At 41.8% G+C, this 22,436-nt stretch overlaps 1 long non-coding RNA gene and 1 pseudogene across 1 annotated transcript in view; one reads left to right on the plus strand and one right to left on the minus strand.

Moving 5' to 3' along the window:
- Positions 1-3,584, plus strand: part of LOC115305651 — an 8,722-nt gene extending 5,138 nt beyond the window's left edge. Inside the window, exon 3 of the long non-coding RNA XR_003914915.1 lies at positions 3,414-3,584. This is a non-coding gene — a long non-coding RNA (uncharacterized LOC115305651). The remainder of the gene's footprint in view (positions 1-3,413) is intronic.
- Positions 1,564-2,344, minus strand: LOC115304306 (annotated as a pseudogene).
- Positions 3,585-22,436: the final 18,852 nt, after the last annotated feature.

The following is a 22,436-nucleotide window of genomic DNA, read 5'->3' on the forward strand; positions in this document are numbered from 1 at the left end:
CAAGCAGCAGCTCCCTCTGGTGGATAGGCTTGGTTTGATGTGGTAGGTCTTGGAGTCTGTTCTCAGAGGCTCCGCCCCTGCCTGAGGCGAAATGAGCAGCAGGAGGTGAAGTGCGCACCTTCACAGACTCAATTGCAGAGTCCCCACCCCCAGTCAGGATCGATTGCAATGGGGGAAAGGAAAAAAACAAAAAGCAAAAAACCGAGTCTCTCTTAGTTTCCGGTAGCTTTGCTCAAGATGCTGTGCGCTGCTGGAAATGAGCTGGGAGCTCCTACAGTCTAAGCGCGCGCGCCCGGGACTCCACCCGCCACCAACTCTTTGTTGAGGGTACCGTCTGTGTGCGCCTTATTTCTTCCCTGTGGGGACCTGGGATTCGCGCAGTCCGTGCAGGGGGCGGGGTGTGCCGTGGAAATGCGGTCCGTGGTCCCGTTCCCAAAACCAAGTTCGAATTGCTAGCGCCTGGCACAGTGGCCGCTCGGGCAGCTTCCTGCCGCGGAGCGCGCCTCCCCAGCGCAGCCGCTTCTCACAGCCACAGACGCCTCTGATTCCCCACTGAGATGGCTTAGGGCTGGAGGCTATCCCTTCTCTTGCACCCCGCTACCCAGTAGTTATCTATGGAGTGGGTTTCTGTCTCCAAGCGCAGCCAAGCGTTCTATACCTCTTCCCTAGAGACAGTCCTATGAGCGTGTTCTGACTCTGTCTCTTCCCTTTGTCTCCCGGGCACCGCGCACTTGCCCCACGTTGGGCTGGGGATCTTACCTCCCCTGCCTGTCCCGGGCTGGTCCGTCCTTGGATCTCCCCCGTTCGCCCCCACTCACTCAGGTATCCTTGAGGTTCTATTCCTTCTGGAGTTCGTATTTTCTCCTTCCGCTCTCTCAGATGAATGTAATATCCTTCTCAGTTCGAAAACGGTGCGGAGGGAGTTTACAGAGCTCCCTTCCTCTCCGCCATCTTGGCTCCACCCCCTCCACTCAATTTTTTAATCTTTCATAAAAATGTTACTTAGAAGACATCGATGAAAAGATGAGAAGTCAAGTTAGAAATACATTATATGCCAAGATTTGCTAATTCATTGTTAAAAAGTATATTTGCTCTTAGGTATTTTAAACAAGTGAATAATTATATTTCACATTTAAGATAGATGGTACCTTATCTACATGAGAGTTATATAAACTTTTAGATGTATACTTAATTTGGTTTACTTTGAATCTTGTCATATTTTGTAATTTTCATTTCTACTTATTGAAAAGGCTGAGCAGGTTGTTTGCCAATACAGTATTAGAACCAACAAATGTTGGTCTGCACTACATTTTGTATCTTACCCAATTTCACATAATATGTATTAGAAAAATAATACCCCTCCTAAGTTATTTTTGGTGTTTCTCTGAAACAAAAATATTAATTTTGTGAATGTGATACAGCCTTATTCATGGTGTTTTTTTAATGAGCAAGACAGATAGCAGACACATAACTCTATACTACCTATAACTACAAAGAAATGAAGCCAAACTTTAGAAAAATACAATGCAAGAAAAGATTCAAGTTAAAAATATATTCCTTTGGTTAAAAATAATTCCCTTTATAAGACTTATTTGTAATCTAAACTCACAGCATGGCCCACAGACCAAAGTAATCTTCTAAGTGTCATTATATTTGTTGAATTACAATGTTTGTTTTTCAGTCCAATATTTATGGAGGTCACTGTGTTGGAGCAACAAAATATTTTAACTCTAAGAATTAGAGTATTGCCTTGTTGCATTATTTGACAAATGTCTTTCTTAAAAGATATTTACTTTAGAAACCTTTGACACATGTAGTTTTCTTCAGATACTGTGTATTCAAACTTCTGATAGAAACCAACATTTTGTGGTAGACATTCAAGGGTAATCTTATAACAGTTCAGTTTCTTGCTTAGCAAAGTAAGGGTTGATAATAACAGTTGGCCAAGCTGCTTTCCTCGGCATTCATCACTGACAACAACATCTTCTACTCTGCCTCTCTTAGCACAGGAATGGTTGAATTTATGTTCTATTATCAGAGTTGCTGTAGCAACAATTTGTCCTGAAGTCACATCTTCCACAACTGTAACATAATAGTCCCCAGATTTCTTCATGTGCTCGAAAAATTTCATAAATTGTTCAGGGTTGACCACTCCAGTCTCAGTCAGCTGACCTAGTACTTTAAAAAAACCTCTATTTAAGTCAGCAGTACAAAGGGGCCTCAAAACCAAACCTTCAACAGGATGTGTTGGGGAAATGGCTGGAGAAAATGTAGCTGTATTCTGGCTGCAGTCCACTTTTTTGAGTAGACTTGGGTCAAACATAGGAGTTTCATCAGGTTTCATCTTTGCCATAAGGTCTGTTGGAAAAATGTGAAGGCAGGCCCGCGACGCCCCCTGGACATCCGGCGCGGCCCGGCTCTCACTCTCTGGCCCCCAGCCTCCCTCACCCGTGGAGGCCTCGCGGTCGGCGCTCCTCCCCAGGCCCGTCGGACTTTCAACCCACCTGGGTACACAGAACGGGACCCCCAGGCTGAGTGTTAATATCCCAGCTAATACGCGTATATAAAACACCTAGCACATGGCAAATGTCTAATTAATGTTCGTTTAAGTTTTTTTCTATATTTTGTCTTACTCGTTCTGCTGGCACCTTCATAATACTGTTTCATCCCCTTGCATTCATTCTTTCCAGCCAGTATCACTTCCCTTCTGCAGCCACTAATTCCAAACTAGAGTGAAAATGACCTTTTAAAATGAAAATCTTTAGTCTCTCCTCTGCTTAAAATCCTAAGGCTTCCTGTTGCTCCTAAGATGTACACCAAAATTCTTACCTTGGCTTCTGACAACCGGTGCTTGTTATGTCTTTCTGCCGTTCCTGCTGCCTGGAATACTCCATTCCTGCCCCGCTCTTTCCCTTCTCTTCCTTTACATCTCGGCCGAGGAAAACCTTCTCTGAATTGTCTCCCCTCCTTCCAGTTCAAGTCATTGGTACCTACTTCACACAGCTGTGTTCCTTCTCTTTGGGGCACTTACCTACCTACATTTGTAATTAAGCGTTAGTGTGATCAGTTGATTTCTGTCTTTCCCACAAGATGAGGTTCCATGCGGGCTGGAAGCTTGTTTACCAATGTCTTATAGCATCGTCCTGTGATTGGATGATAGGCAGCCAGGAGATATTACGTGAAGTAGGCAGCAGAAAGCCTGGGTTTGTGAATGTGTATGTGTATAATTTATTATTATTATTTCTTATAAATGAGGAAACTGAAGCTCATTTAAGTCCAGTCATACTGCTTATAGGTCCATAGTACCTTATAATTTGTAAAAAGCACATTTGTTTTTATGGATATTTAAGTACATTTCCTTTTCTCTTTTGTACTATCCATGTATTAAAATATTCTTGTTGTTCTTGATCTAGATCTCATCTTCGTCTCAATTACTTGGAACCCAGAAGTCTCTAGTATCCTTTAAATTCACTTACGCCTTCTGACTTGAAAATGGCAAAGAAGTGTTGTGACCCGGAAATACAAAATATAATTGTCCAGCCTATTGACTATGGCCCTGGGAATAAAAACTGATCCCAAATCGATATTCAAGTCAATTATCAAATATTTGAGTCACACTAGTTTATGCTAATAACGTGATTTATGGTGGGTTCTTCAGGCCATGGTGAGTGACTGGAGACTGAGTAAGGTCAGTCACATGGGTGCTTTCTGCTGTTGTGACCAAATCCCTAGTAGAAACCCTGGATGCCAAGGTTCAGGTGACCTTGCCTTGTTGGCAGTGTTCTGTATTTGTTGCCATACACTGTTGCCGGGAGAAGCAACTGTCTGCAGTTGCTGTCCATAGGAAGGAGTCCACTGCGAAAGGAAAACTAGAAGCTCCTTTCTGGTCTCCCTTGGACTCCACCCTATGGACCTTTTACTTCTGCTGGTTTAATCTGTATCCTTTTCACCATAGTAATAGTAACCATGAGTTTTTCTGAATTACATGAATCCTTTTAGTGAATCATTGAGACCAAGGGGGATCTTGAAGACCCCTATCATAGTTGCATAGTAAAAGCATGGACTTTGAGATTGCTTGGATGGGTTTCAAACTCAACATTAACATATGCTGTTTGACCTTGATCAAGCTGGTCAATCACATTGCCCCTTTATTTATGCAGGATTAAAACTAGCACAGTATAACATGTATGGTACAGTGTTGGTATGAGGACTGAATGGATAATGTAAGAAATGAGCCTGGCATGTGTTTAGTTAAAGGTGGTTGTTATTACCACCTTGGGGTCAGGAATATAGGAATTTCAAAGATTATTAAGAAATATTCTCCACTGCCTAGTAATTTAGTCAGGGGGGAATCATTATCATGAGATCTGTGGGAAAATTAGGTTATTTCCCCCTTGGTCCACTCTTTGTAGATTGATAACTGGTTGAATCAGCCAGGCAAACTGTCCCTCCCACTCACAGGCGCTGCTATCCGTGGGTAGGGATGGAACAGGCAAAGAAGGAAAGAATTTTTCTACCTGGTTCTAAAGATATGTCTAAGATTCATACATATGTAGTTAGCCTATGCATATCTCTTTTACCATATCAGTACTAGGAGATGGACACCCATCAGGGTGTAGTTTGGTTTTTGTGATTCTTTAATGTTTAAGACAGCCCTAAATGTTCCTTTTAACCTTATTTTTCTTGAATAACAACAACACTATCAGATTGATCTCTGCTTCTCCTCCTTTCCAGCTCCTTCCCTCACCGGCACACACATACATATACTGGGACAAGTGAACCTCTGGGACTAGGGAAAGGCATGGAGCCAAATTCGCATTTCCTCTGTAAAATCCCTGATGGTAGCATAATAATCTCCAAACATCTATGTCAGGACAGGTTATCTTGATTTAAGGATTTCAATTAATACTAGAACATGTATACAATCTCAATTTTACCTTGGGTTGTCCTCTCTAAATTAGTTGTTTCAAAGTACACTTTCTGTGGAAAACATGTCATGGAATAGCATTAAAAATATTGTTTTATTAATACTGTACCTGACATAGTTTTGCACTATTGCTACGGCAGCTGAACTTGGCTTGTATATATAACCCTTTGTCCCTGATGTAGCCCTAAGATTCCCAGTGACTTAATTATTTTAACAAGGACTCGGATGCTCAGTTTTTATGCCCCTGCTTTTTCAGGTATTAACTTCATTTCCAAGCTGGACAAAGGAAATATTTTTCCAGACTTCCCATGGCAGACTTCTCATGTCTCATTGGCCACAAATTGTCATTAGTCCTATTTTATTTTATTTTTTAAGTTTATTTATTGATTTTGAGAGAGACAGAGACAGCATGAGCAGGGAAGGTGCAGAGAGAGAGAATTCCAGGCAGCCTCTGCACTGCCATCGCAGAACCCGGATTCACAAAACCATGAGATCATGACCTGAGCCGAAACTGAGAGTTGGATGCTCAGCTGACTGAGCCACCCAGGTACTCCTCATTAGTCCATATTCAAACCAACCAGTAACAAAGAGAATGAAAGTACTGTGATTCATAATGTTATAACCTGGCAGATAATGACTGTTGGGGAGTCAATGTCTATTTTAGGCCAGTTGCTGGTGTAACTAGTGATAACATTCAATCTGTAACTTTCTTCTGAGACCTCAGGATTGGCCCACTTGCTTTCCTCTTCTACTGGTTTATAATGTAATTTAATACTGTATTATATTAGATACACATAGGCTAATTGCATATGTATGCATCTTAGATTTTATTTTAGGTTAAAAAAAAAAACTAAATAGAAAATCCTTTCCTTCTTTGCTTGTGCTATCCCTATCCCAGGATAGCAGGGCCTGCAAGTAGGAGGGACACTTGTGTGGTTCATTCAACCAATTATATAAATACACACATCTTTCACTTGAACATTACTGCACAGAAATGTGCAGAACCAAAGCCAAAAATTTAAAAACATTTTCCTACTTACTGATTCTGAAGCATTTTTGGGATTTTTCACTTTAATTTTTTATTATTTTATTTTATTTAAAATTTTTAAAAATTTTACTGTTTTGTTTATATTTAAGAGAGAGAGAGAGAGAGACAGACAGACAAAGCGTGAGCAGAGAAGGGGCAGAGAGAAATGGAGACAGAATTGGAAGCAGGCTCCAGGCTCTAAGCTGTCAGCACAGAGCCCAACGTGGGCCCCAAACCCACAAACTGCGAGATCATGACTGAGCCGAAGCCAGACACTTAACTTACTGAGCCACCTAAGTGCCCCTTATTTTATTTTATTTTGTTTTATTTTATTTTATTTCATTTCATTTTAAAGTTGGTAACAATGAAAAACAAATGGTAGTTTGAGAATTGAGGAAAGGGTCTCACATCCCTCCTTCCTCCATTTTCCTATTGTCCCCACTAGTTTCTGTTTTTAAAAAATATTTATTCTTGAGAGAGACAGAGAGCATACAAGTAAGGAGGAGGCAGGGAGATGCAGAATCCAAAGCAGGCTCCAGTCTCTGAGCTGTCAGCACAGAGCCCAACACTGGGCTTGAACTCACGAACCCTGAGATCATGACCTGAGCTGAAGTTGGACATTTAACTGACTGAGTCACCCAGGCACCACTATCCCCACTAGTTTCTAAATAGCAAAGCCTGCTTTGGGGCTATGTAAGAAGCAGAGCAGAGTTTTGTCCTCGCTGAGGTAGAGGTACAAGGAGTAGGCAGGGAATTCCTAGGCAAAGGAGGCTGAAAGAAAGTTGATCCTAGGATAGAAATCAGAGGCTGCTGTATGAGAAGCCAAATAGCTTTTCAACAGGCAGTACTGAGGTCACTGGGAAGCTGAAAATCAACTCGCCTCCTTCTTAACAATGAAGATACGCATGTGTACTTCCCCTGTTTAAAGCTGCCTGCCCTTATTTTCCCATTTACACCCAGACTCATATTTATGTTAGTTCCCCACGCCCACGCTCCTGGTGATCTCAGACATTTACAAGTTCACACCTGCCGCAGAGCTCCCCTTCCATTCACACTGTATTAAATACACAGAGTACACATATTATCGCTGCAAAGGCTATGAAAGACAAAGCCCTTTAGTCTGCCTCCATTCAAAAGTAATCTGAAAAGTTAATCTTTAGTCAATACTAGAAGAAAACAATGTGAGAAAGTTCTCACATATACACAAATCCAGGGATTATTGAAATTTTCACCCAGCAAGAAAGAGAGAAAATTTCTAAATCTAATGATATGTGACCTCAGACAGGAAACCTAATTTTCTATGTTAATATTTTCTTTGTAAACATACTGTTGGCTGTTGAACAGCTGGCTCTCTAAGGGGAGAAAAAGCTGGGTTCCTAAAATCAGGAGTCTGTTCTTCATACAACCAAGGATGGGAAGGAGTGTGGGGAAGTGGAGAGAGACCTGAACTGACCATTAGAGGAACTGTGGGTCATCATCCAAGACCAGCCTTTGTTTCAACTGAATCATACTTCAACTTTTCTCTCTGCACCATCTCGTTTCTCTGTTTCCCCACAGAAGTTGGTTTTAAGAGCAATTGCCAATGAAACTCCTGCGTGCAAATCTGTCTCTGAATTTGTTCATGGTTATAATCCAACCTGCAATAATTGGTACCAGAAGTGTCTGAGAAAGCAGACTCTAAGAGAAAGACTTTGGAAAGGAATCACTTACAGGCCAAATAGCAATGAAAGCCCCATCAAGGGTAGCAGAAATAGCAGATAGCCCATGGCATGCAGTAAGAGTACAATTTTTAAAACTTTCACCTGCGGTGAACCTGGATGGTATGTCAGTGGAAGGAATACACTGGTAAGTGAAATGTGTCACTCATTTGAGAACAGAGGAAATAGTAAATATTAGGACTCTGAAATTGGATGGCTATTGCTGAGGGCCATGAGAGTGCTGTAGAAAGATAATAAGAGGGAGATTAATGATCAGTTCAAGGCTAAGTGTGAAAGCCAGAGAATCTCCTTGGTAGGAGACTTATCTCCTGTCATAGGAGGCCCTCAAAAGCTGAAGGTAACAAGAGTAGGAGAACTTCAAAGAAAGTTAAAATTCTCAACTATAGCAAGTCTATCAATAAGATTGTTTCTGTTTGTGATTAATTGTTTTATGTATTTGGGTGCTCCTGAATTTGGTGTGTAGATGTTTATAATTGTTAGCTCTTCCTGATGGAGAGACCCTGTAATTATTATATAATGTCCTTCTTCATCTCTTGTTACTGCCTTTATTTAAAGTCCAGTTTGTCCAATATAAGTATGGCTACTCCAGCTTTCTTTTGAAAGTCGCATGATAGATATTTCTCCATCCCCTTACTTTCAATCTGAAGGTGTCTTCAGGTCTAAAATGAGTCTCTTGTAGGCAGTAAATAGATGGACTTTGTTGTTTTTTTTTTTTATCCATTCTGCTTCTCTATGTCGTTTGGAGCATTTACCATTTACATTCAATGTTATTATTGAAAAATGTAGGTTTAGATTCATTGTGTTCTCTATAGGGTTCATGCTTGTAGTGGTGTCTCTGGTCCCTTGTATTCCTTGCAACATTTCCCTCATAGTCCATCTTAGGATTTCTTGTAGGGTTGGTTTGGTGGTGATGAATTCTCTCAATTTTTGTTTATTTGGAACACCTTTATCTCTCCTTCTATTCTAAATGACAGCCTTGCTGGATAAAGGATTCTTGGCTGCATACTTTTTTCTGTTCATCACATTGAAGATTTCCTGCCATTCCTTTCTGGCCTGCCAAGTTTCAGTAGATAGGTCTGTAACCACTCTGATAGGTTTCCCTTTGTATGTGAGGGCCCTTTTATCCCTAGCTGCTTTCAGAATTCTCTCTTTATCTTTATATTTTGACAGTTTCACTATGATATATTGTGCCAAAGTTGATTTAAGTTAAGTTTGAGGGGAGCTCTCTGTACCTCTTGGATTTCAATGTCTATTTCCTTCCCCAGATTAGGGAAGTTCTCAGCTCTAATTTGATCAAGCACCCCTTCAGGACCTTTTTCTCTTCCTCCCGCTCCTCCTCCTCCTCCTCCTCCTCCTCCTCCTCCTCCTCCTCCTCCTTCTCCTCCTTCTTCAGGAATTCCTATGATACAGATATTGTTCCATTTTTTTTGTATCACTCAGGTCTTGAATTATCCTTTTGTGCTCCTGGATCAATCTCTCTCTCTTTTCTCGGCTTCCTCTTTTTCAGTAACTGTGTCTTCTAATTCACCCATTCTCCTCTCTGCCTCTTCAATCCGTGCAGTGGCCACCTTCATTTTATTATGCACCTCATCTATAGCATTTTTTAACTCATCACAGCTATTTTTAAGGTCCCTAGTCTTTGTATCAATAGTTTCTCTGATGTCTTTCATGCTTTTTTCAAGCCCAGCAATTAATTTGATGACAAGTATTCTAAATTCTTGTTCTGTATGTTGCTTATATCTGTTTTGAGCAGTTCTGTAGCTGTAACTTCTTCCTGGAATTTTTTTGGAGGAGATTTTTTCTGTTTCATCTTGGCTAGCTTTATGTCAGTTTTAAAAACTTGTTATGCACTCTGCACCTGTGAGTATTGCTATATTAAAGGAGGCTCATTGACTTTCCAGGGCCTGTCTGTTCAGGAAGTGTTCTTTTAATCGTGTCTCTTGGTTTCTCTTGTTGTGCCTTTGATTATTTAATTTTCCTACTCAGTGATATTTGGGACTCTCCACCATGTGTACTTTGGATTGTTTCTTGAGGTAGCCCTGTGAGACTGTCTTCTTTGTGGACTTTGTGTCTTTTCCTCCCAGACTCCTGCAGATCAGAGTATTGTGGCTTTAGTCCTTCTTAGTTTGATAGATATGGGCAGGCAAAAATTACAGAGCTCCCTACTTCTCCACCATCTTGTTCATAGGACTTTTCCTACCAGATTTACAGGGAGCACTCAACTGTAGCAAGTTTGTTCTGCCAAAATCAGGGCTCTGAGTGGGAAGGAATGGGGTCCTGAGATAGGGGATGGAGACATCTAGGTTTCTCTGAAGAAATGGCCTACTCCCCATTAAAAATGAATTCTTTCCCTTCATGTCAATAGACAATGCTCTCCCCAAATAAGGAAGTAGACTCTGAGTGGGCCAATTGATGGCAGCCAGTCTCTGTCATCAGTCACCCTAGTGCTGGCTTACTGGGTGCTTGAAGAGAGTAGTCATGATGACACAATAGAGTCCATACACTGGCCCAGTGGAATGGTTGTCACTCACCAAACTGATCTAGCAATTGTTGCTGCTAAATGCTGCTGAGACCAATTCTAAGCCTCTGATATGTCACTTGGTGGCAAGTAACTGTGCAGAATCCATTTTGGCCATTCATCTTGACTGGAATTGACACATATTAAGGGTATGGGTTTACTTTTCCTGCCTATAGTACCTGATTCAGCATCACTATCTGAGAGCATAAAAAGGGCTTCATTACCGAGGGACCTCCACTTAACATGGGAAATATAGTGTTTCATGCATGATCTTAAGATCCACCTCCCCTTTTTCCTAGATGCTGCTGGTTTGGTAAAATGATGGAGCTGCTTTGATGAAAGCAGATCTAATGCAACCTGTCAAGGTGCCAAGTTGGAGATAACAGTCAGAAGATGTGGGCACCATTCCCCAGAGTCAGTGTATATCTTAGCAACTAACATTATATGATGTTGGATCTGCAGTAAATGGATATGACTGATAGGGTTGATTTATAGCTGGGCTGGAAAAACTCTTCTCTTTGTCTTGGAGACACCAGGATGTCTCGTTTTTGGCTCTTAGACAAGTAGGGCGGTGGGATTTATGATGTGCTATTAAAGGTCTGAAACTCCCCTGGTGACAACTAAGGTTAATTTCTTTACTGAGGATCTTCAACTGATGGTCTGACCAGTTTGACAGGCTTGGCCAAGGTTTAACAAGGGTGTATAAAAATTCCGTGGGGACCCTGTACATTTAGCTTTCCAAAAGCTACGATTCCCTGCACAGACACAGGCCATTCCTTCCCAGTTCAGAGTGTAATTGTGTTTGAATAAGGGCCATGGGAAATTATGTATGAAATATCTCTCAGACCTCTAATGCTTGCCTGTACTTTTCATTTCTTGCCTCAATGTATTGTCTTTAAATAAAATCCTCAAGTGAGTCTGGTTAAGTCCCTTTAAATAGATGAACTTGTGAAATCTTTGCAATAAAATATACGGGTCCAGGAACCAACAGATAAAGGCAGGATTGGTTCCATGAACCATCACTCCTGAAAAGTTGTGTTTTATCCCTTAAACTGCAGATTTTTAAAAATGTTTATTTACATTTGAGAGAGAGAACTAGCAGCAGTGGGGTGGAGAGAGAGGGGGACACTGAATCCGAAGCAGGCTACAGGCTCTGAGCTTTCAGCACAGAGGCCCATCTGGGGCTTGAACTCATACTGTGAGATTGGGACCTGAGCTAAAGTCGAAAGCTTAATTGACTGCGCCACCCAGGCAGCAGGAATTTCATTTTTAAAAGACCATTTTAATCATTAAAAAGCACTAAAGCCAACTGTAACTATTAAAAAACCATGAACACAGAAATGTAAATGTGTTATACACTCCTGAGTTTAAAAAAAAGTTTGTTTTTCTGGTAATCTCTATACCCAATGTGGGGCTCAACATCATGACCCCAAGGTCAAGAGTTGTATGCTCTTCTAACTAAGTCAGCCAAGTGCCCCTAGATGCTGAATTTTACACAATTTTGACAGCATATTAGCCTGTGGTGGCAGTTCTATTCTCAAGCAGGCTGAAAAAAGTGCTCATCTGCCAAAAGTCATGGAGAACATTCTCCATTGTTTTCTTCGGGTATGTCCAAGAAGACTAATGGAAAAGGAAGAAGCCACAGAGAAAACTGGAGTGGAGTAAATGAGGTTTGAGGGTTAGTTGAGGAGTTCCCTAAACAGCTAGCAGGATTGCAGAGAAGAAAGACAAATTTTGGCCCTGGGGATAGTGGGGTGTCAGCCTCCCTGGCAGCTTCCTGAGAGGCAGCAAGATCTCCGGATCTTGGATGCATGAGGGTGTTATGCCCAAGATTTCAATATCATCCCCCAAAACCAGAGACCGCCAGGGAGACTGAGTCATGCATGCAACAGCAAAGGGTTTTATTATCACGGGCTTATAAGCTCGGGCTCCCAGACTTCACCAATGCAGTGGATCCGTGCTGAGAGCCCGGAACAAAGGCCAGGTAGGGCTTTTATGAGTTTTGGGAAGGGGGAGTTACAGGAAATTGTGACACAGGTACAAGGGTCCAATCATTATAGCATAACATCATTGGCAGTAACTTTAACCATACACATTGTCCAGAGTGTTCGTTACTTTTGACGAGACCCAATCACAACATTTAGAGTACCTTTAAAATCAACCAATTACAGGGCGAGCCTAGGGTCTTGTTCGGCAACTATAGGGTTAACTTTAACATTATCTAAAGTTCCCAACTACAGGCTTCACCCTTAGGAATGTGGAGAGTGGTAGCTGGCTGTTGCGAAGGTGATCTCTCTTGCTCTAGGCAATGTGTAACTGCCTGTTAGTGTCGGGGAACTGAAACCTAGGCCTTTTAGATCAGAGGGGAAACTTAAAACCTGTCATGCAGTCTGTTTGGTTTAGACTTGTGTCCTTACAAGGGAGTGAGACCCCAGGGCTGGATTGCCATTAATTCCCTGTTTGGGGCCAACGTGACAGGAGCTGTGTACACTTGAGCTGTATCCTATGTGGAACAAAATTGAGTACCTGAGGATGGATTTAGTCCTCAGCCACAGTTGCTCCAAACTCCGTCTCCTGCAGATTGGCTTTATACAGGGCTCCAGATCTCTGGGCTGAGTGAAAGCAGCAAGCACAGTTGGGGCTGAATTTTCCCTTAGTCCATCAGAATTGAGGCTGAGAGTTAAAATGATGAATAGAATATGGGATATTCTAGTTTACCAGAGTTTGTTGACTAAGATCCCTACATGTTACAAATACATTAACTCATTCATTCATCAAAAATTTCCCGAGTCCTTTGTGTCAAGCACTGAACTAGGTAGGATCTGGAAAGATAGCGGTAAACAATGTCTCTGCTGTGGAGTTTACAGGGGATTTGTGACATTTGGCTGGAAACTTTGTAGTGAACTTGAGTGTATATGCTGGCATGACACCTTTACGGAGTCTCACACCCATATTCAAGCAATTTACTAACAAGGAAGTAGGTATTATGTAATTACATTGTTCCCAGAACTAGGTAGAAGTAACAATAGAAAAATGTTTTCCATACGGGAGACTGGCTCACAGCTGTTAGCAGAAGCAATCGTTAGCTAATCAAGGTTTAAAAGGGAACATAAACATTTACATGTAATAGGATTATACTTGGGTGGAGGCATTAAGGATGTTTATCTCCCCCAGTAATTCTGAGTTAGTTAGAGAGCTGAAGTGGTTAAGATTCAATTTTCATTTCTTCAGAAGAGAGCAAATAGAATTCTTCCAAGTAGAAGCCGGGAAGATTCTCTGTGTCAATCTGGCCTTCCCCAGTTCCTCATTCGATCCAGACATTACATAGGAAGTGTCCTGTCTTCTACTTAAATTGTGTCAGAAACCAGAGTTTTTGTTACATGCTGACTCTTTAATGAACAAACATTAAGGCTGCCTGGGTGGCTCAGTCGGTTGAGTGTTGGACTTCAGCTCAGGTCATAGCCTCACAGTTTGTGGGTTCGAGCCTCATGTTGGATCCTGTGCTGGCAGTGTGGAGCCTGCTTGGGATTCTCTGTTTCCCCCTCTCTCTGCCCCTCCCCAGCTCACCCTCTCTTTCTCAAACATTAAAAGAAAAAAAAAATCCTTAAGAGAAGGATAAACATTAATTTTTTAAATGTTTTTTAAATTTATTTTTGAGAGACAGAGAGACAGTGTGAGCAGGGAAGGGTCAGAGAGAGAGGGAGACACAGAATCCGAAGCAGGCTCCAGGCTCTGAGCTAGCTGTCAGCACAGAGCCCAACGCGGGGCTCAAATCCATGAACCGTGAGATCATGACCTGAGCCGAAGCCAGCCACTTAATCTACTGAGCCATCCAGGTGCCCTAGATAAACATTATTAATGTGAATTCTTTCGTATAAAGTCTGATTTTTCTCTCCAAACAATTGAAAGAGTAAATGCCTAAATAAAACAAATAACAGGGGTGCCTACGTGGCTCAGTTGGTTGAGCATCTGACTTTTTTAGCTCAGGTCATGATCTCACGGTTCTGATCATTAATTCAAGCCCCATGTTGGGCTCTGTGCTGACAGCTCAGAGCCTGGAGCCTGCTTTGGACTGTGTCTGCCCCCCCCCCCCCGTTTGTGCCCCTGCCCCACTCACGCATGGTCTCTGTCTCTGTATCTCTCTCTCAAAAGTAAACACCAAAAAAATAAAACAAATAATGTAGTTGATTTTACAAAGCACAGCACAGTAAAAGTCCACATTTAGACTGCCATTCTGTTTCTTTTTCCTAGCTTCAATGCCAGTACAATTCATCAAAGGAAAATGAGGCAAGGAAAAAAACCTTTTCCTCTCCTCAGAAGAACATCAAGGGAAGGGATAAGGAGAGAAAAAAATATGTGAGTAAATATGATCAGCCCAACTTAGAGTTAATGTATATCCATCTCTGAAATTACTTATCCAGACTGCTGTTTTGATGAAACAGTCTGACAATTATCGATATTTGGAATCAAGGATTGCAGATTGCTTTGTGTGAGGTTAACGTTTAATTTTAACTTTCCTTAGATGTGACTTTCAAATGGAATGCCTATTTGTGTGTAGGGACCAGAGCTGGAAGTTGTCCTGTTTGTTTTATTTTTGTTACTTTGCTTGGTGAATTTAATACTGGATTTGGTAATTATATTGTTTTGTTAAAATAACAATGTTAATAAGCAGGTTTTTCACCATGGAAACTATTTTGAGTTTGGTGGGAGGCTTTTTTTGTGTTACTTTACTTGGTATATTTTGAGAGCCAGCTACCATGAGTACAGAAATAAGAGGGCAACAGGTTATCGAAATGTATCAAAATTCAGTGACTTGAGGACAACAAAATTTGATTGATTTAATAATCTTTAGAGAGGTGCCTGAGTACCTCTCACTCAGTTAAGCATCTGACTCTTGATTTCAGCTCAAGTCATGATCTCATGGTTCATGGTTTTGAGCTCTGTGTTGGGCTCTGTGCTGGCCGGGTGGAGCCTGCTTGGGATTCTTGCTCTCCCTCTCCCTCCCCTGCCTCTGCATGTGCGTGCTCTCTCTCTCTCAAAATAAACATTAAAAAATTGTAAAAATAAGCTTTATAATAAAGTTCCAATGGTTGTTTTCAATTTCTTGTCAGTATGAATAGGTCAAAGAAATAGTTGAAGGTTTTTCATATGAAATTGATTTACATTTAAAAAAATTTTTATTTTAAGTTTTACTTATTATTGAGACAGAGAAAAACAGAGCATGAGCTGGGGAGGGGCAGAGAGAGAGGGAGACACAGAATTTGAAGCAGGTTTCAGACTCTGAGCTGTCAGCACAGAGCCCGATGCGGGGGCTGAAGTGTGAGATCATGACCTGAGCCGAAGGGGGATGCTTAACCAACTGAGCCACCCAGGTGTCCCTGATTTACATTTTTAAAGAGTCTCAACTAAGCCTGGCTGCTTGGGTTAATAACAAAAATGCTTTCTTAATTTCTAACTTATTGGCCAAGTCTTAACTGATAGTGTGTCTGAACTCTGTTGTTTCTCATTCATTTTTTTTTTTTTTTAAGGCTCTATGCTGTTAGCACAGAGCCCCATGTGGGACTCCATCTCACGAACTGTGAGATTGTGACCTGAGACAAAATCAAGAGTCTGATGCTTAACTGACTGAGCCACCAGGTGTCCCTAAGTTTTTAAAAATATGCTTTATTTTATAGATCATTTTAGGTTCACAGTAAAATTGGGCAAAAGGTCCAGAGATTTCCCACATACCCTCCGGCCCAACTGCTCAGGGCACAATCTCTTTTACTATCAATATCCAACACCAGAGGGTATATTTGTTACAACCAAGGGGCCTATATGGACACATCATTATCACCCAAAGTCTATAGTTTACATTAGGTTTTCTTTTTGGTGTTGTGCATTCTATGGTTTTGACAAATATGTAATCACATGTATCCACCATTATAGTATCATACCAAATAGCTTCACTGTCTTAAAAACCTCTGCAGTCTACCCATTCATCCCTCCCTCCTTCCTCTGATCCTTTTACTGTCTGCATTGTTTTGCCTTTTTCAGAATGTTGTATAGTTGGAATCATACAATATATTGCCTTTTCATATCAGCTTCTTTCCCTTAGTAATATGCATTTAAGTTTCCTCCATGTCTTTTCAAGGCTTGACAGCTTATTTCTTTTTAGCAGTGAATTATATTCTGTTGTCTAGACGTACCACAGAATATATACCTGTTTACCCACCAAAGGGATATCTTGATAGCTTCCCAAGATTGACATTTATGAATAAAGCTGGTATAATAATATCTATGTGCATGTTTACATGTGGGCCTATGTTTTCTACTCCTTTGGATAAATAATGAAGAGTGTAATTGCTGGATGGTGTGTTAAGGGTATATTTAGTTTTGTAAAGACCCTGTCAAACGGTCTTCCGAAGTGCTGAACCATTTTGTATTCCCACCAGCAATGGATGAGGATTTCCTATTTACTTTTCAGCAAACTGCAATCACTTTTCTACTTTTACCACTCCACCCAAACTTTTTTTGTTAAGATTATCAATGGCTTTCTAGTTGCTGCCAAGAGGCACTGTTAGGCCTTTATTTGACCAACCTGTTGACTATTCACATCTGCTTAACTCTTTCCTATCTTGATCTCCAATACTCCTTTTTCTTGATCTCCTTTCTACCTCTTAGATGGGTCCCTTTCTCTTCTGTCTCTTGTGTGCGCATGCGCGTGTGTGCGCGCGCATGTGTGTTGTCTGTATTTATCCCTCAGTTGTTGCCATTTCAGAATTTCTTTCTTCATTTTCTTCTAACTCTGCACACTTCTCAAATGTAAATTCCAAAAATTCTAACTGAATCTCTGATTTCAGAGATTCTTAACTGAATTTTATTTTTTTCAAAGTTTTATTTAAATTCTAGTTAATTAACATAAAGTGCAGTACTGGTTTCAGGAGTAGAATTCAGTGATTCATCACTGACGTGCAATAGTCAGTGGTCATCACAAGTGCCCCCCTTAATACCCATCACCCACTTAGCCCATTCCCAACCCCTCCCTCTATGAACCCAAAGTTTGTTTTCTTAACTGAATTTTATTTTATTTGTTTTTAAAATAAATGTTTATTCATTTTTGAGAGAGAGAGGGTGTGAGCAGGGGAGGGACAGAGAGAGAGGGGGAAAGAGAATCCCAAGTGGGCTCTGTGCTGACAGCAGTGAGCCCACATGGGTCTTGAACTCACAAACCATGAGATCGTGACCTGAGCTGAAGTCGAAGCTCAATCAACTGAGCCACCCAGACGCCCCTTAACTGAATTTTAGATACACATTTCCATCTGCTCGTTGGTAACCTCCACCTAGACATCTCTTAGACGGCAAAACTCCAGCACAACCTTCTACCCCTGGCCACCAAAAATAAGCAAATCTCTGTTCCTTTTCATTTCCTATCCTGGTTCATGGTACCTAACTGCTTTCGCCCTAACTGCTTACATCTGAAATCTGAGACCCTCTTCGATGCTGGCTTCTTGTTTAGACCTCTACATTCAAGAAAACTGATTTTAATCAATTTATGGATTTGTATCCAGTCTGCCTCTTCTTTACATTGCCCCGGCCACTGCCTTAGATCAGCCCCTCATCATTTTTTTCCTTTTCCTGTACTGATACTATCGCCTCCTAATTGTTTTCCTTACTTCCTGTCTTGTTCTCTTCCTTTAGATCCTTCACAGCAGTGTCTGGGCTATCTTTTTATAATGTAATCCTTGATTACATTGTTCCTCTTCAATTCTCATGGCCCTGAGTAAAGAGTGAGCTCTTAAGTCTAGTGTGTGAGGTTCTTCATCTGACCCTGCCTGTTCCACTGTTTGTGACACTTCACAGGCTTTCTCAAGCCTCCATGGAATGTCACATCTCTGCCTTTGCCTCAAATGCCTCTCTCTTGTCTTCTGATCTGCATTTTTATTTGGGGCTTTTCCCTTTTCTACTCTGATTCCCACTCCAGCTAAGTTAAAAGTGTTCATTTCTTTCGATACCATAACACCTTATTAAATATCTCAGGTACAAGCCCTGGTCACATAGTTTTGTGCGTCTCTGTTTATTTGTTCAAGATCCAGTGGACTTTTAATAAGCAGAATGATTACTTTAACACCTAAAAGTGGCTTTCCCATTTTCTATTTAATTTTATCTTCACAGCACTCCTTTTGTCTTTCAGTAAAAAAGAGCCTGAGCAAAGTTGGCATATTAGTACTTTCTTTGGACTAGAATCCCAGGACAGCACGAGTGAGGCCAGAAGGGAAGTAGAGTAGGGAAAGAAGATAAGATAAGATAAGACGGTGTATAATCAAGCTGGGTGCTGCTTCACAAAGAGACAGAGCCAGTGGCTCATTATGTGAGACATTTCCTAAGAGGCGGTATAGATCCACTACGTCTTAGAAAATTCCATTAAGTTTGCGGGGTAAGGAGAGTAAGGGATTTATTAGTCAGTGGCTTTGTAGTTTCTGCTTCTCACGGGGCGAAATTCACCCAATTATTTAAAAGTTTCCTTGACTTCCAGATTGTGTTCCCTGGCCCCTTTGGGCAGCTGTTGGGAAGGCCATGGCCATGGTAGACAGAGCTTGGGCGTGGCGGCTCCTGCTGGGGCAGACACGATGGACGCTGTGTTTGAGCTCAGCCCTCATCCCTCAGGAGGCTGAGACAGAGAGTGAGGAGAGGAGGCAATGACAGTGGCTGGTCAGCAGCTGTCACCTGATGAGGCAGCCAAGGGGGTGGGGGCAGGTTGAGTCAGGCAAGTTTGGTGTAGCACATAAACTGGCATTCCTTCATATGTTAGCAAAACCCTATTTTCCTCATATTATTGGTAAGGAAATTGAGATTAGAGAAAAGTAAATTGTCTAAAGTCACGTAACTATTTGGATTGACCTAGAAGGTGTTTCAAAATATTTTTCCCTATGTATTTTACGCTACTTTGCACTGAACAAATGTACTTCTTAAGTATCTATCTTTTCCTCTCTTCCTTCCTTCGTCTTCCTCCTAATTGAATCCCCAATTTAAAAGAGGAAGAAGAAAAGCAAAATACCCACATCTCACATTTCGGTTACAGAAGTTGTTGAATCATTCAACATCATTTTACCGTTTGATGTGGAGGTCTACCTGCATAGGCTTAAAGAATTGGGCAGAAATGTTCCGTAGGATAGGACTTTTCAAAAGCGGAAGCCCTGCTTCTTGCTAATTTGTATATCCAAGCTAGACCTTCTCGACCTCCTCAGATGGACCAGTTCTACCAAGTGAAGTGGAAAGTACTGCCTAATTCAGAATGTGTTTTGGGAGGAGGAAGTTCATGATGCTGAGAGCAAAAGGTTCTTTCCTCCTCCAACTTGTCGGTTTCCTCCTGGGCTGGTGGGGTGGTAAATCGGGTCGTAGGTTCCTGAGGGAGGGAGAGAGAATTGGGGGGCAGGAAGGTGACACAGAGAGTGGAGGCAAGACAAGTGTTTCCGATCAAGCCGCTCTGCTTTTTTTTTGAGAGACCACGCATGTCTTATAAAGGGTAGAAGGCGGGCAGCTGACGTGAGTCAGTTGCTAGGAAACAAGGGCGGCAACTGCAGCATCAGCACGCCGCCCAAGAGGCTAACTGAGGCAGGCTTGGGAGGTAAACAAGAAGGCCTCCGCTGAAGGTGATAATGCAGCTCTTGCTGTGTTGGGAGTGATAACGCAGCTCAGCTGCGCGGGTGGCTGATCTTGCAGGTTAAGGCACGTGTCTTTTCTTCTGGCAGCTCCCGACACCAACTAACACCCTTTTAATACAAATATCGTGTTTTAAAATGAATATTAAATTTATTGGGTAATATGAAAAAGAGATAAGTTCTTTTTTTAACGTTTATTTATTTAGGGAGAAACAGAAACAGCTCATGTGGGGGAGGGGCAGACAGAGGGGGAGAGAGAGATTCCCAAGCGGGCTCTGAGCTGGTAGCTCAGTGTGGGGCTTGAACCCAGGAAGCTACGAGAGCATGACCTGAGCTGAAACCAAGAGTCAGATGCTTAACCTCCTGAGCCACTCAGGCCCCCAAAGAGATATATTCTTAATTTTAACTTTCTCTCATGTTTATCACCTTCGGTACCAAGAATGAAATTCAAGCCATAGGACAGGGCTTTCAATAAATCACAACCATCCTTGGTTCACAACTGTATTTCCAACTTGGAAGAGGGTGTAACTCTCTTCCTGAGATCAAATGGTGTTTACTTTTCTTTTTCATGTGTTATCGCCCAGCCCATGTGTTATCTTCTGTTCCAGTAACAGGAAACCTTGAAAATTCATTCCCCATTGTATAGACAGTTTGAAAAGAAGTAGGAATGGTTTTAGTGGTCAACACACAATTTGAATTTCCTTTTCTTTACTTTTGCTATCTTTTCCTTTCTTTGTCCTTTTTCAAGCACTGATGGCTTCTGATTTAGTCAATAATTATCAGTCTAGCCTGCTCTGTCCAAATGAATCTGGCAGAATGGTTTAATAGTAGGAAGTCAGGAAAGGCATGTATTTCTTTCTTTTTTTTTTTTGTAATGAACTACTCATCTGATATGATGCCCCTCTCCAAAACACTTATCTGTATACCAACTTCCAGGGCCTCATTTATTTCTGCAAAGGAAGGCAGTTTAAAGTAGAGAAGTTCCTCCAGACTTTTTTAGGTCATCCTTGCTCAGAGCGGCTGGGAAATGCTGGGGTTTGAGGTAGCCTTGGTAAGGCCAGAGGCACTAAATAATCCTGGACTTGTTAGTGACCTATTTGATTTGTAATAATCAAGGCTAAATGATCTCAGGTATATGAGCAATACATTTAGGACCAAAGAACACTATTGATTTATTTGATTGGCTCTTGGTTGACTCTTTTTTAAAAAATGTTTATTTTTACTTACTTATTTTTTTGAGAGAGAGAGAGCATGAGCTGGGGAGGGGAGAGAGAGAGGGGGGATAGAGGCTTGAACTCGCAAGCTGTGAGATCATGGAGATCTGAGCAGAAGTTGGACGCTTAACTGGCTGAGCCACCCCGGTGCCCCTCTGGACTCTTTCTTGATTGACAAAAAGGGAAGGGAAAATTTGCTCTCTTATTAGAAGTGATATCCATCTGCTCTTGCCCTCAGACACTGGCACTCCTGGTGTTTGGGCCTTTGAACTTGGATTGAAACTTCCCTGGTTTTTAGACTGGGGTCTGGACTGGGGTCTGGACCACACCACTGGCTTCTCTAGGGTCTCTAGTTTGCAGACAGCACATTGTGGGACTTCTCAGCTTCGATAATCTTGTGAGCCAATTTCTCATAATAAATATCTTTCTCTATATCTGTATCTATATATTTCCATCTACACTTACATGTAAACTTAGATATAGATAGATAGGTTCTGTTTCTTTGGAGAACTCTATTATCACAAGGTGGAAAGGAAACTCTTTTAGAAAAGAGTTGGAAGCAGGATGGATCCTATTCTGAGACCAAGAGCCTATTAACCAGCAGCGGCTGAGTCAGACAAAGGTCCATTAGAACTTGTCGTTGTGACTGCCTTGTGTTTGTTATTTATTTCCCCAATTACAGAGGGTCTGCTGCTTGACTTGTGAGTAGATAGAAAGGGGCGATGTGAGGTAGCTGCTTGGTGGGTATGGAAGTCCCCAGTGTTGACAGCTCTGAGATACAGGCAGAATTCAGAACCTTGATGTCTCTGGCGAGGAAAGAGTGGAAGGAAGCGGAATCAGGCAGCCCAAAAGGGGATAAGCAGTGGTTAACTTTGTGTAGGGTTTCCTGATGCCACATTACCCTCTTCATTATTCTCTCTCTGTTCTTTCCCCAAAAGAAACAGTGCTAAATATAAACTACTCTCTCTTTGTGCTAGTTCTGGCTGTAGGCTCAGGAGAGTTGTGCCCTTCCGCCGTTCTAGTATATATATATTTCTCATTCGGCTTCCTTCAGGCCAGGAGGCCTGTATGCTACCAGGAAATAGAATAATGCGAGCCAGTCTTTGCTGCTGGCTCTGTGAATGTGGCCAAGTGATCACTTGCAGGACACCTGGGAGAGTGCTAGTAGGGGATCACGGAGTATCTGCTAATAATGCGATCTCGCAGGGTTCTTTGGGAGGCTGCAGGGGTACAGGGCTCTTCCAGATAAGAGGACCAATTCCCCTCTCCTCGGGAGCTATTCTCCACCCGTCTTGTCCCTTTTTCCTCTCCCCTCAGTCCGTCTTGAGGTTCCATCTAGTGTTTTCAGAAGGAAACACGTTTAGATGATGACACGAGGAGGTCACCTGCTC

Source organism: Suricata suricatta, chromosome 10 (assembly GCF_006229205.1).
Source record: "Suricata suricatta isolate VVHF042 chromosome 10, meerkat_22Aug2017_6uvM2_HiC, whole genome shotgun sequence".
Taxonomy (NCBI): Eukaryota; Metazoa; Chordata; class Mammalia; order Carnivora; family Herpestidae; genus Suricata; species Suricata suricatta.